A 12,162-nucleotide genomic window follows, 5' to 3' on the forward strand; every position below is an offset into this window, starting at 1 on the left:
AAGAAGAAGGAGAAGAAGAAGAACAACAACGACGACGACAACAACAACAACAACAACAACAACAACAACAACAACAACAACAACAACAACAACAACAACAACAACACATCCGGTATTAGGTTGGCCTGTGTGTAATACAGGTGCAGCTGCATGCGGGTCAGCCCCTGCGTGCGTGTTTTCCTGGTTTCCACTGTATTTCGTTGCGCTGTTTGGCACAAGCGGGTGCACCCCTCGGAAAGAGCCTCAAGGCGCTCGACGCCAGACGCCTTGATTTTATTCATATTGATGCGAAAAAAACAAAACAGATATAGCCTATCCTATACATATAGTACGACGTTGTTTACATTCTCCTGCATATGCATCTTGATTCTGTCGGGGTGCCCGGCTTTTCCCTATGTACGGCTGAAACAAAGTTTCCTATGCGGTCTGGCTTCGCCCATAATTGCAGTTCCAGCGGTCAGATACATAGTGACGCTGGTGTCTACAATTTTATTCGCGTCGCGACGGCGGCGGAGACCTTTAAATGTCGGAACACATCGAGACAAGCAAAAGAATCGCCTTGCAGATAAACGTCAGAAGTGTGTGAACGTCACGCCGAGGACGAATGTTGGTGTTTTGAAACGTTACTCTTGAAAACAAAGAAAGAAAATTGAGTACCATTCCACTCTGTGAAGACGGATGACCAACGAAGCTGTGTATGTGGGCCCTTTAAAGGGATAGTGAATAAAAAATTTGTCGCCGAGATTTCTGTCTCCAGTGATAGCTGCAGCGCACCGAGAGCGACCAAAACAACACTCTTTCTGAGGAGAAGTGAGCGAAAAGTAATTGTTTTAGTGAATATTTCTCAAATCACAGCACCTACCGGCCTCCTCCGAAAGCTCCGGCAAAACCGGATGTCGCGTCACACTTACCCACCTCGAGGCCCATTGCGAGCGATCGTCCACACTGAGCGCGTGAAGGGGCAAGTTGATGTTTGCAGCAACGCGCTTTCTTTGTTCGACCGTCCTATTCGCACCGCTTCCTCGTGTGAGCTGTTCGAAAACCTCGTCTTTCATCTCGTGGATTTGTGGTTTGATGAGTGGAGCAGCCATGTCAACGCCACCGAATGCCGAGGGTCTGCTGTGCCCATGTGAAAATGGCAGGCGGCGGTAGTCTTTTTCTCGCGTTCCTCTCATGAATGCTTCTCCCGTGAACCGCTGGCTTGTTCAAGCTGTAGTTTTGTGCACAGGTGCCGTTTGACGGTAATTTGTCGTTTGTACGACATTCTTAGCCAGATTTTTGGGCAATTCTGCCAGAATGAATCGAAATCCGCATCGTCTGAAGCGACAGCTGACGAAAAAATTTTCGCTGACATGAGACTGGTGGCGCCATCTCCTTTGCACCAAGGGAAGGAGTGCTCGGCTGCAATGAAACAACGGGACGCTGAAACCGCTGTGCATGTACTCGTTCACTCCGTGAATAACAAGACGCTCCCTGCTTACAGAGGCGCATTTCAGTCACTGCACATGCCTGGCTTCAATCCTCACCCGTTGCTTCATTGCTTCTATTCTGAATAACAGCTACTTGCGCGCATCATGCACCTGCCGCGCGAGAGTCGGCAGCCGATTGTTATGCTCACGCCGCCGTCCACACCTGCGCCGATGGCGTAGGTATAGGGAGGTCGACACGCGTCAATATCTTCAACGATTTCTACGTTTCTTTTTTGTACAGTGTGTACTCGCGGCACCTGTATTGTGCATTGGTAGCTTTCATGTTTTACACGCTAGCAGCTACCCATAACATATACAACCAAGCGGGCGGAGCAAGCCGCTTTGCACAAAACGCAGAGTAATTTCCTTACATCGCCTGACATTGCATAGCCTGAGGCATAAGCGTCCACGCTCTGTTGAAAACAAACATGGCAAAGCGTTTGCGTGAGTGAATCACACTGGGCGCACCGCCACGGATGCAACACTGTCAATGAGGCGTACGCCTCGTCTCACTTAACTCATTCGTGACAGGTGTGAGCTTGCGATCCAAGCTGCAGGAACCGCGTTTATATCTGGTTTTCGCTTATGATGCTGCCCCTGATCTCTCGAGGCAAACGCGTGTACATGGAATGCGCAGTGTAAACACCACTTTGCTGGTCCAGGCTCCCTCGGCACCGCGGAGGGGGACTGCATGCTGCGGCGGGTCGCCGTCAATTTCGCTTGACGACGCGGACGGATCGTAGGCATACGCCTTCATCGTTTGTGGTCGTTCAGTAGGCCGCTCATCCAAGTCGGAGTCATAACCTCCGCTCATGCTATCGCTCTCACTAGAACTTTGCATTTTGCACTGCGCAGCGCGAGGAAAACAAAACTGCGCAGCCGGTCAGTTGGCTCTGCGGCTGCTGAGGGTTGGTGTGACGTCAGATCCGCCAGCTTGTTGTCGAGAGTGCTTTGCGAGTGATGCGGTGGCCGCTCATGGAGCGTCAAAAATAAAGCCATCCGCTCAAAAGTAACCCGAATAATGACTATATACTATGGCAATCGTGTCTTAGGAATGCAATTGTGAGGCTTTCTCTATATTCTTAGATTTTTATTCTGTATCCCTTTAGTGGCGAACTGTCCATTGCCGTGCTTCAAACACCGCATGCACATAAATGGATGGCGAGGCGCGGCTGTAATCGCTCCTCCAAGATGATGACCCTCGGAAGATGATGAGGCACCGGGGGGGTATACACATCCACGTGTTGTTGCAAAGCGCGGCACGTCGGCTTTTACTAACGAATTCCGGCACGTAGAACAGACACGCAACTCACCGCACTCCGAGGCCACACATACAGCTTCACCGTAGCCAAGGCGATCCTGTGTTGGTTGACGTCCCGCAGTGCAGTAACGGTTGTGAGGTCACTCGAAAACCACAAGCGGTCACACACAACACAGGCCACTCCAAATTGGTTCCCCGCGAGCTCCCTCTGAAACCTGGCCGTTGCTCCGGTGAAGCGTTCCAAGTTTGTGGGACCGGGGCCACATGGACGGTTCGCATTTATTCCCGCATCGCGGTCCTGGCGGGCAGCACGCTTACGGGACCGCCGCCACGGGAGAGCGGAAGGAAAAGGAAGGAGTCACGCGAGCGCCTGGAACGCCGACAAAGAGAAGGCGGTTCGAAAGTAGACACGGCCGAAGCTGGTCAAAGTGTAGTATCCGTTCTTACCAGCTTAATATCTAATGCGGGTTGTATTTGCACCTAAGATATTAAACTTATTTTTGCAAGTTGGCGGAGAGCTTGAAGCCTGCTTCACCTCCGTCGCCGGTCGGCCCGGTATTGCACTATCTTCGGGATCAGCCCATGGTTTTTATTCTACGAACATCTTTTTTTTTTGTTTTTGTTTTTTTTATTGCGATGAAGGCTTGCCCTTAAGGCATAATTCGTGGAGCGTATATCCGTATCATATGTGTGCTGTGAGGCCTGTGTTGTGTATGAATTGAAGCAGTGTTTTGTGGAATCTGTTGTCATGTATCCAGCGGTCATAGCTGGTTGTCACACTGCAGCGGAGGCCGGCTTGCAGTAGGAGACGCGAGCGTTCCGATTGTAAACCCGTACATGTCCATATTAGGTGGTATGCATCTGATTCCACCACAGGAACGGAGCAGTATGGACACGTAGTACCCAGTGGTAAATGCGACCAGTTCCACCTTGAGACAACAGCCGGTGTAAGGGCCACCCCGGCTTGAAGCCTCCTAAGCACAACTTCCTCCGCCCTAGTAAGGTAAAGGGGGAGGGAGCAGACACACGGTGGGATAAGAGCGCGTGTGTCCTGCCGGAGAACATTTTTACGGGCTCGGAGCGAGTTACGGGGTTGGGGTGGGAGGGGAATAGGTGGAGGATCAGGATTAGGAGGGCAGTGTGCCTGCTGGTCAGCAGCAATGTTGTGAGGGTTCGCTGAATGGCCTTGAATCCAGTGTACCTTGACGGAAGTAGCTGTCTTACTATTCATAGTGTGTATTCTCTCGCAGATTTCCATCACCTTATCAACCTTCTTGAGTTCCTGGATAGCCGCTAAAGAATCAGTGAAGATATCTAGTTGCTTGATGGTAGGCAGCTTAGATGTCGCATCTTGCACAGCGTCGTGGATGGTTTGAAGTGCCATTACTAGAGCGCTGGCTTCCGTAGATAAATAGCGCTGGTGGCCGCTGATGAAATTATGCGTAGTACTCAGGAATGATGTCCTTCCGCCGTCTGGGAGAATGGCAGCATCCGTATAGACTTTGCAGGTGTTAACGCATGATGCATCGACGATGTTGTGTTCGTTAATAGTAACTGTTGTATCGCTGCGTCGTAACTTCGTTGGCTTATTAGTTGTGATGCTGGTGAATTCCCAGGGAGGCATTGGATAGGGCTGATCGTCAATCCGAGAGCCGCGGTGAAAATGAGCATGCAACGCAGCGACAGCCGGAATAAGTTGCTTTTTTATTTCACGTGCTTTTCCACGTTGCAAAATTAGCTCTGCAATTGTGTTGAGCTGGGCATGTTCCTGTAAGGTTGGTATCGGAGTGATGCGGGGCAGTGCTGTGATTGTGCGCATAGCATCACGATTAATCGTCTCCAACTGTGCCAGCTGTGCCAAAGTCATCCGTTGAAATTGTGCTTGATATAAAATTCGTGGCTGCAAGACTGCACGCACCAACCGTCGAGCTACGTCAGTACGAGCTCCAGCTGCTTTTGCTGCAATGCGACGAATAAGGTGAAGTGTTTTTCTCGAACTCTGTCTGGTTTTACGGGGCCAGTGTGCACCACTGCCGGATCCGCTCGAAACTAGCCATATGCAGCTTCGCTGTAGAAAGATTCCTCGCGGGAAATATGAGCGCTGGTTCCTGGCGCGATTTCACATTTTTAATTTTTCCCGGTACTATCGAGCACATTTAGAAGCCAAGAAATTAGATGCATTATCGAAGTTTGCCAAAAAATGGAGCCGGCAGGCACTTCGGCGGAAGGTCCCAGTGATGCGCTTCAGGTTCAAACCCGTTGCGCTTCGAGTAATATTGTTGTGCTTGTTTTCGAAATGTGCGCTATCGATTGCGTGTTTAACAAGTTCGTGACCGTGGCTTTGCATTCTGCACGAGGTATGGAAGCTTGTATTTGTTGGCGACGGCATCACACAGGAGCCATATGTGCATCGTTTTACAGGAGGAGCACTGGAAGGCCTCCTCCTGTAAAAACTACATAAAAAAAGTCTACATAACTCGTCCTGGAACTGGACGAGTTATGTAGACTGCTCTCCTCGAAGTGTATAGTATACCTAATTTGCTTCATGAAGGGCTACAACAAAATGCACAAAATGTTATTTTGAGCGGCTGCATACTACCGTCGAAAGCGCTGAGGCCATCCTTGGAGAAGCAGAGCGCTTGAACATTAAGCACGAGTGTCCGTGAAATCGAGCCAAAGTAAAGCGGTGGCATATAAGATCTAACGTGCTGCGCGAACAGCGGTGTGGTGCAGCATGTAACACATGCACCATACACCATACGCCATACACACTGCAAAAGTGCGTGTGCGTTATTTTTACCTGTAAACATTGGTCGAGCAACAGGCGAACACAACTCTCAAGCGACACCAGAAAGCGCATGGGCAATATGACAAAGAAAAAAATGCCCGCGGCTTCAAACGTTCGTGAGTCTCGAATCCCGAATAGCCTCTTCACTGAGATATGAGACCGTTCAAAACCGCTCTTTGATATATTCACCGTTGTTAGGCATGTACGGAATTAGTTTTTTTTCCTCTTATACCATCAATCACGACACTGCGGTGTCTGTCCCATGTACATTCTCTTTTTTAAACCTATTCCTGCTAGCTTGGTTTCCACCCACGGCAAGTTGTCTTTTCTACCACTTTCATTTTCGTTTGAATTATATCTTTATACACTTAAAAATAATACGAAGACCAAACACGCACGCACACTTGAGTCCCTCTATACGCTTTTCTTGGATTTAAAGAAAAAGTGTGTGCGGGAGATTGACGTCATGGGGGATGCCCACTGCTTCGTCTCTGTCAAACAAAGAGAACACATTATAGGAAGGCAGGCTCAAACAAACAAACAGAAAGACAGATAGATGATACAGAATACAAAATCACATGTCAGTAAAGGTCGACACGCACTGACGCATAGTCCAGACAAAGTTCAAATGAGCACATTGTACGTCTCGACACACAATTTTTTCAGCAAGTAACGTCAACTGAAATTATGAAGCGTGCACTTGCAGTTCCTTTGTATTTCAAGGAGGCGCAGTCTAGGACACAATATATATATATATATATATATATATATATATATATATATATATATATATATATATATATATATATATATATATATATGTATATACACACACGAGGTTACACCTCCGGTTGCAGCAATAGCAAAATCAAGCGGCGGCACTTCGCAGAAACCAGAAACATTAAACACCGCTACATTTCAGTGAAGCATAATTCTTCAATGTCTGCCGGGTTCACTTGTAGGTTGCTGACATAAAGGCCCTGCATGACGCATTGTATTCTATCTTTCGTCTACGAGCAGCGAAACCGGCGGCGGGCGACCACACGTGCACGATCACTTAGTTGTGCACGCGAGCGCATGTATCCGCGAAATTTGAAAGATACAAAGCTGCAGAGGCGCCTTGACCGTCGTTGTGTACAGATGCATCTGTGAAAACTTGAAGATAATCTGGAAGCATTTCGTACAAGTGAGACTGAGCCAATTGGAATATTGCCGAAACAACCATATCAGACTTTTTTGTGCATGTCAGGGATTGTGAGGTAAATGGGGAATACGTGTTTCGTGATACCTTTTGGAGGCGGAGACGTATCTGAAGCAGCATGTTCAGAAATGGTAGTGATATCTATAAATAATGCCGCCATTTTTCCCATGCGAGATAACGGGCGGTGAATGAGACGATCAAGGAGCGACTGACCATTCGATGCGCGGTGCAGACGCTTAATATGATATACAGAGCTCTCTGATCTGCTTGCAGCCTCAGGGGTAACTGATGCGCTTCAGTAAGTAATGCAATAGATTGCGCCTCACGAGGTAATCCAAGCATTAGTCGAAGGGCAACGCGATGATCTCGCTCCAGTTGGGCCATCAAACTAGGTGGTATGTTCAAAATTGGTAATGCGTACAGCATGCCTGAGAGTACAGATGACTGGTACACCTGAAGAGCCGTTGTTTGGTCGCAACCAGCACCTCGAGCAGTCAAGGCGGCCACATACTTAAGTAGAGAGTGTGATTTGCGTCGTACAGATTTAATGGCAGGACGCCAAGAGATGCGATCCTCCACAATTAACCCCAAATAACGGTGTTGTCGCACCCAGTTTATAGGCGTTTCGTCAAGATACAGTCGGCTCATTTTTCGACGAGCGCGTTTTTTAGGGTGATATGCTATTGCAGCCGACTTAGCAGGTGATATGAACAGGCCAACTTCACCCAAGTACTCCGAGGTAGCGTTGAAAGCTCTTTGCAAGCTTGCACGAAGCCGCGGACCAAGGTGCGAAGGGCCGCTTATTCACAGAGCAATGTCATCTGCGTAGACAGCTACGCTCACAGGGAAGTCAGTGTCTCGAGGCAAACGACTTGGATGCGCGGCGAGTACGGTGTTAAACAAAAGCGGCGATAATACGCTGCCCTGTGGAACACCGCACTTCACATTTCGGTATTCACTAGTTACTCCTCCGACACGCACTTTCATCCGGCGCTCCGATAGAAAATTATGCACAAATTGGAGCAGACGACCCGAAATTCCCGCGGTTGCAAGAGCGAAAATAATCGCCTTATGCGGAACAGAATCGAAAGCTTGCTGTATGTCTAGGAAGAGCATGTAGGCGGAATGCTCGTTTTCTTTAGCAAATTCGAGTGCTGAGAAAAGGTCTGATATGCTGTCCAGAGCCGAACGGCGGCGACGAAAGCCACTCATGACATCAGGGAAAAAATTCAGCTCCTCTAGCCCAACATCTAAACGAAACAAGACCATTCGCTCCATTAACTTGATGACATTTGAAGTTAGGGATATTGGTCGGTAGGACTTGAGGGGCCTTGCAGGACGCCCGGGCTTTAAAATTGGTATTATCACGGACGATTTCCATTCAGCAGGGATTACACCGGTTCTCCACACTTCATTGTACTCGTCCAATAACCGGTCATGGAAACTCTTATCAACGTTCCGCAATACTTGGTACGTCACACCATCTGTGCCTGGAGCAGTGCGGCGTTTGGAGAGGCTCAGCGCGTGTCGCAGCTCCTCAAGACTGAAATCTGCCTCGTCCATGTGGCAGGCTGGACCGTAGGAAGCGGTTACGGTGCTGTGACTTGTCAAAGAAGGAAGGTCATTAATTGTGGTGTCAATGGATGCAGCAGAGACGAAAATGTCTGCAAATGCCTCTGCTATTACTTTTGGTGACTGGCCAGTCGCTATGCTCAATGTAGCCGTAAGATACTTGCAGATTTCAGGAGTGCGGAGAGCCTTCCGTTTGCGCCATACATTTACAAAGCTACTTCCAGTATGCAACGAACTACACAAAGCTTCCCAGCTCTTGCGACGGAGCTGTTTTGTATGCCGCCGTATGGCTGCATCAATGCGATTGTATATAGTCCAGTCGGTGCGTCGTTTAGAGCGGTGTGCCCGTCTATAAGCGCGCCGTCGACATGCGCGGAGCCGCAAGAGCTTTAGATCGGGGTTTGGTTTACCGATATTCCGTCTTCGTTGTACTGTAGCTTTTTTAAGCACTCACCCATAAGTTTAAATAGGCTGTCTTGAGATGGTGCCTCTGAAATCAGCTGTCGGAACTTGTCCCAGTTAGTAACTGTATAAACGACATCCTGGCGACCCGCAGTATGTGTTGGTGTTAACCAGATGGGTAGGTGATCTGAGCCCCACGGGTCGGGTTCACATGACCAGGCTAAGCACACATCTCTCGTTGTTATCGCAAGATCTATAGTGCCATGCTCCTTTCCTTTACCTATAAATGTAGGTGAACCGTCATTCAGTATTTGGAGATCGTTATTGATAATGAACTCGTTAATCTCTGCCCCTCGATTGTGCGCTTATTGCAAACAGGTAGATATCACACACCGTACACCATTAATAAAATATATCCAGTAAAGGAGATTAAGACGGACTGCAACGATTGTAATGGCATCATTGGAATCAGACATATGCTGTCGGGGTGTCCCGCGACTCTCCCCAACCTCGTTGAAGAATGGACACAGTGGGAGAAAAGGATTCAAAGCCCATTGTTTCAGGACCAACTAAGGGCCGTCCAGAGGGCCCATGATGTCGCTGAAAGGCTTGGCCTGACAGTGCCAACGTGGGAGAGGCCCGCCTTGTCTTAAGAAGTCCTGCATTACAATAAACGTTTTCACACACACACACACACACACACACACACACACACACACACACACACACACACACACACACACACACACACACACACACACACACACACACACACACACACACACACACACACACACACACACACACACACACACACACACACGCGCGCACGCACGCACGCACGCACACGCACGCACGCACGCACGCACGCACACACTCTCGTTCATCGCATCCGCACAGGGCCAGCGCTAACTCCAGCTTGGCGGTGAATGACAGGAGTTGGGCCCACCACCGTCGTGTGTCCACTGTAACGCTCCTGCATGTGACATTGAACGTTGTGCCCTAAAGCATCCCGAATTCTAAGCAGAACGTGAAAAAAAATCAATAGACGGACTTAAGCGCAAGACGGCACCGCACTCAAATAGAAGCGACATTCTGTTGCCGCGAGTACGTTGAATATTTAGGAGGGAGGTCTCTTCCTAAGGTTCCTCCGTGGTACAGGTTCGGGAAGTGAATGGCGAGCGGTGCGGATCGTCGAGGTTTGGGTAACGCGCGACATATAGGGCTCCGTGTCAACTTGTTTTTGATACACGGCGCTGCCACTCGTTTCAGGCCGTGTCGAGGTTGACAGGCGGCATTCAGGCGAAGCGCTTACCCGCAACTCTTGCAAGGCTAAGTCCGCCTGCAGCAAGCAGCAACCCCCCTCTCCCTCCTTCTCCTATAGATAATTGATAACAGTGATGATCTTGCGAAATATGGTCACCAGCAAAAGGCAAAAAAAAAATGTCTATGCGTGGCAGTATTCAGAAAATTTTGCACGAATGGAAATTTCCACCTGCCGTTGCTGTTCGCGTGCGTTGGTATTCTTCGGCAGAGCGTACACCCTCTGTTATAGCTGGAACAGATGGGAAAGTTCTAGGAGGAAGTTCTGAATCTTTTTATTTTCTTTGCCAACATTTTCGTTCTGACGTCTTTTTTCCCCCAAGACTTTCGTCGCGGTTCCCTGAACTGTGAACTTTTCGCCCTACACGCTCAGCGCAGCCGTTTTAGATGTCCTTACTTAAAGTACGCGATTTTACAGCCCCGTGTTCAAATACCTATGCTTTGTTTACACCTTCATTTTAGCAGGGTTATCGAAACGGGCGGTAGGAAAAAAATGGAGGCGCCGGTAAGTTGCCAACGGCCAATCGCCGCGTTAAGACCTACGCATCTATACTTATTTAAACAAGGTATTGAGCTGTCAACAGCTGGATACACTATGGCGACTTTCTCGTCTTCGTCTTGTTCTGCGCTACCGCACGTGTAATGAATTATTGCCAATTAACTTTGTCGTCTGTTCAAATGGACATGGCCAAGCTAGCTTCCACCGCAAATGAAGCCAGCGGCGCCAACGCATTTGCTTGCCTCTCTCATTGAGTCGTCAAAGTAAAAATCTTCGTGGTATTGTGCTTTTTTTGAGCGTTGGTATGGCAATTAGAGTTGAACACGCATTACAGCGAAATCGCAGGGACAATGAACAATCCGTGATAACCGGTATTTCGATTCAAACGGTGATGCTTTGAATGCTGCTTCAGCAGCCTTAAAAAATGCCGGAAGAACATTGAGGTCTTCGAGGGATCGAAGTGAAGGTCATTGTTGGGCAGCATCTAAACATCCTAAACATCCCAAACACAGGTAAAAAAGAAACAGATGTCAGCAGCGTTTGCTTAAGATTCATTCATGGAGCCAGCAGATCATCGGCTTCCTTCGCGCATTCCACGAGGAACTGTTTACCGTCACTGCATTCCACTTTTTTCTTTTTTCGCTTAAGCAAATGACACATGTTTCTTGTCGATCCACGCACTCACTTTCACCCCAGCGCACGAGGTCAACGATCTCCTTGTCCGTGGTTGCAGCAACAGCAGGAACGATGACGACACTATGACGTCGACGTCTTCGTAGGGCTCTTTAATGATGGCTTGTTGCCCCGGCTTCTCTAGATGTCCCTGCGTCTCCCCGAGTTGTACGCTGTGTCTATGCAATGCGCGCACGACAAAAGAACCAGCACTGCACAGTGCAGTTGGTCATCTCTCGGCTGCTTTTTTTGTTCGCCTCGTGTGGGTCTTTAAACTACGAATAATAAGTTGTAAAACACACGTGCTTCGGTCACGGGCATGCGAAGTTTAGATTAGAATAACAATTTGGAATAGCGGGATAAAAACGAATGAAAGGAAAGAAAGCTAGAAAATGAGAGCTTTGTTGCAGCTCGCGCTGCTCTCCCTTAATTTCGTCAGCTACGCCCAATACACTTACACTGTCGGCGACAGGGCGGTAATACTGTATTTCCACATCGCGGTCGCCATGATGATATACAGCTTGGCGCGGTGAAAAGCTGTGCGTCATCTATGCACTGTTCGATATCTTATAACTACTCCGCGCCCTTGAATTTTGAGGGCATTATGTGTACCTACGTGTAGGTCAGAGTCATTGTTTCAAAAAAAATTTTATCCCGTCTAGACGTTTTACTACAAAATTTATGATTGAGTTAGTACTTGTATACCAATTGTGTGATCCTGTGAATAGCAGTCATGTAGAAGTCATGCTAGAGGCCCAGGTGGAATGTTAAATTATGTTGTATATATATTTTCTAACCAAATAAAACGTTAATTGAGGCGTATCGACCCACCTACCAGAAACGGCACTGTGTAAGCTTTGAAGAGGACAACAAGATGGCGGCTATGACTTCATGTGAATAGTTCCTATTAGAAAGCAGTCAGTATCATATACGTCATGGGAGCTGGTACCGAATTTCCATGCTTGCGGTGCGAAT

The 12,162-nt window shown here is 48.3% G+C and overlaps 1 pseudogene; it reads left to right on the top strand.

Moving 5' to 3' along the window:
• The first annotated feature begins 3,137 nt into the window (after positions 1-3,137).
• On the top strand, positions 3,138-3,319 carry LOC142558685 (U2 spliceosomal RNA; annotated as a pseudogene).
• The last annotated feature ends 8,843 nt before the right edge of the window (positions 3,320-12,162 follow it).

The sequence above is a fragment of the Dermacentor variabilis genome, chromosome 9 (genome assembly GCF_050947875.1).
Source record: "Dermacentor variabilis isolate Ectoservices chromosome 9, ASM5094787v1, whole genome shotgun sequence".
NCBI classification, from domain to species: domain Eukaryota; kingdom Metazoa; phylum Arthropoda; class Arachnida; order Ixodida; family Ixodidae; genus Dermacentor; species Dermacentor variabilis.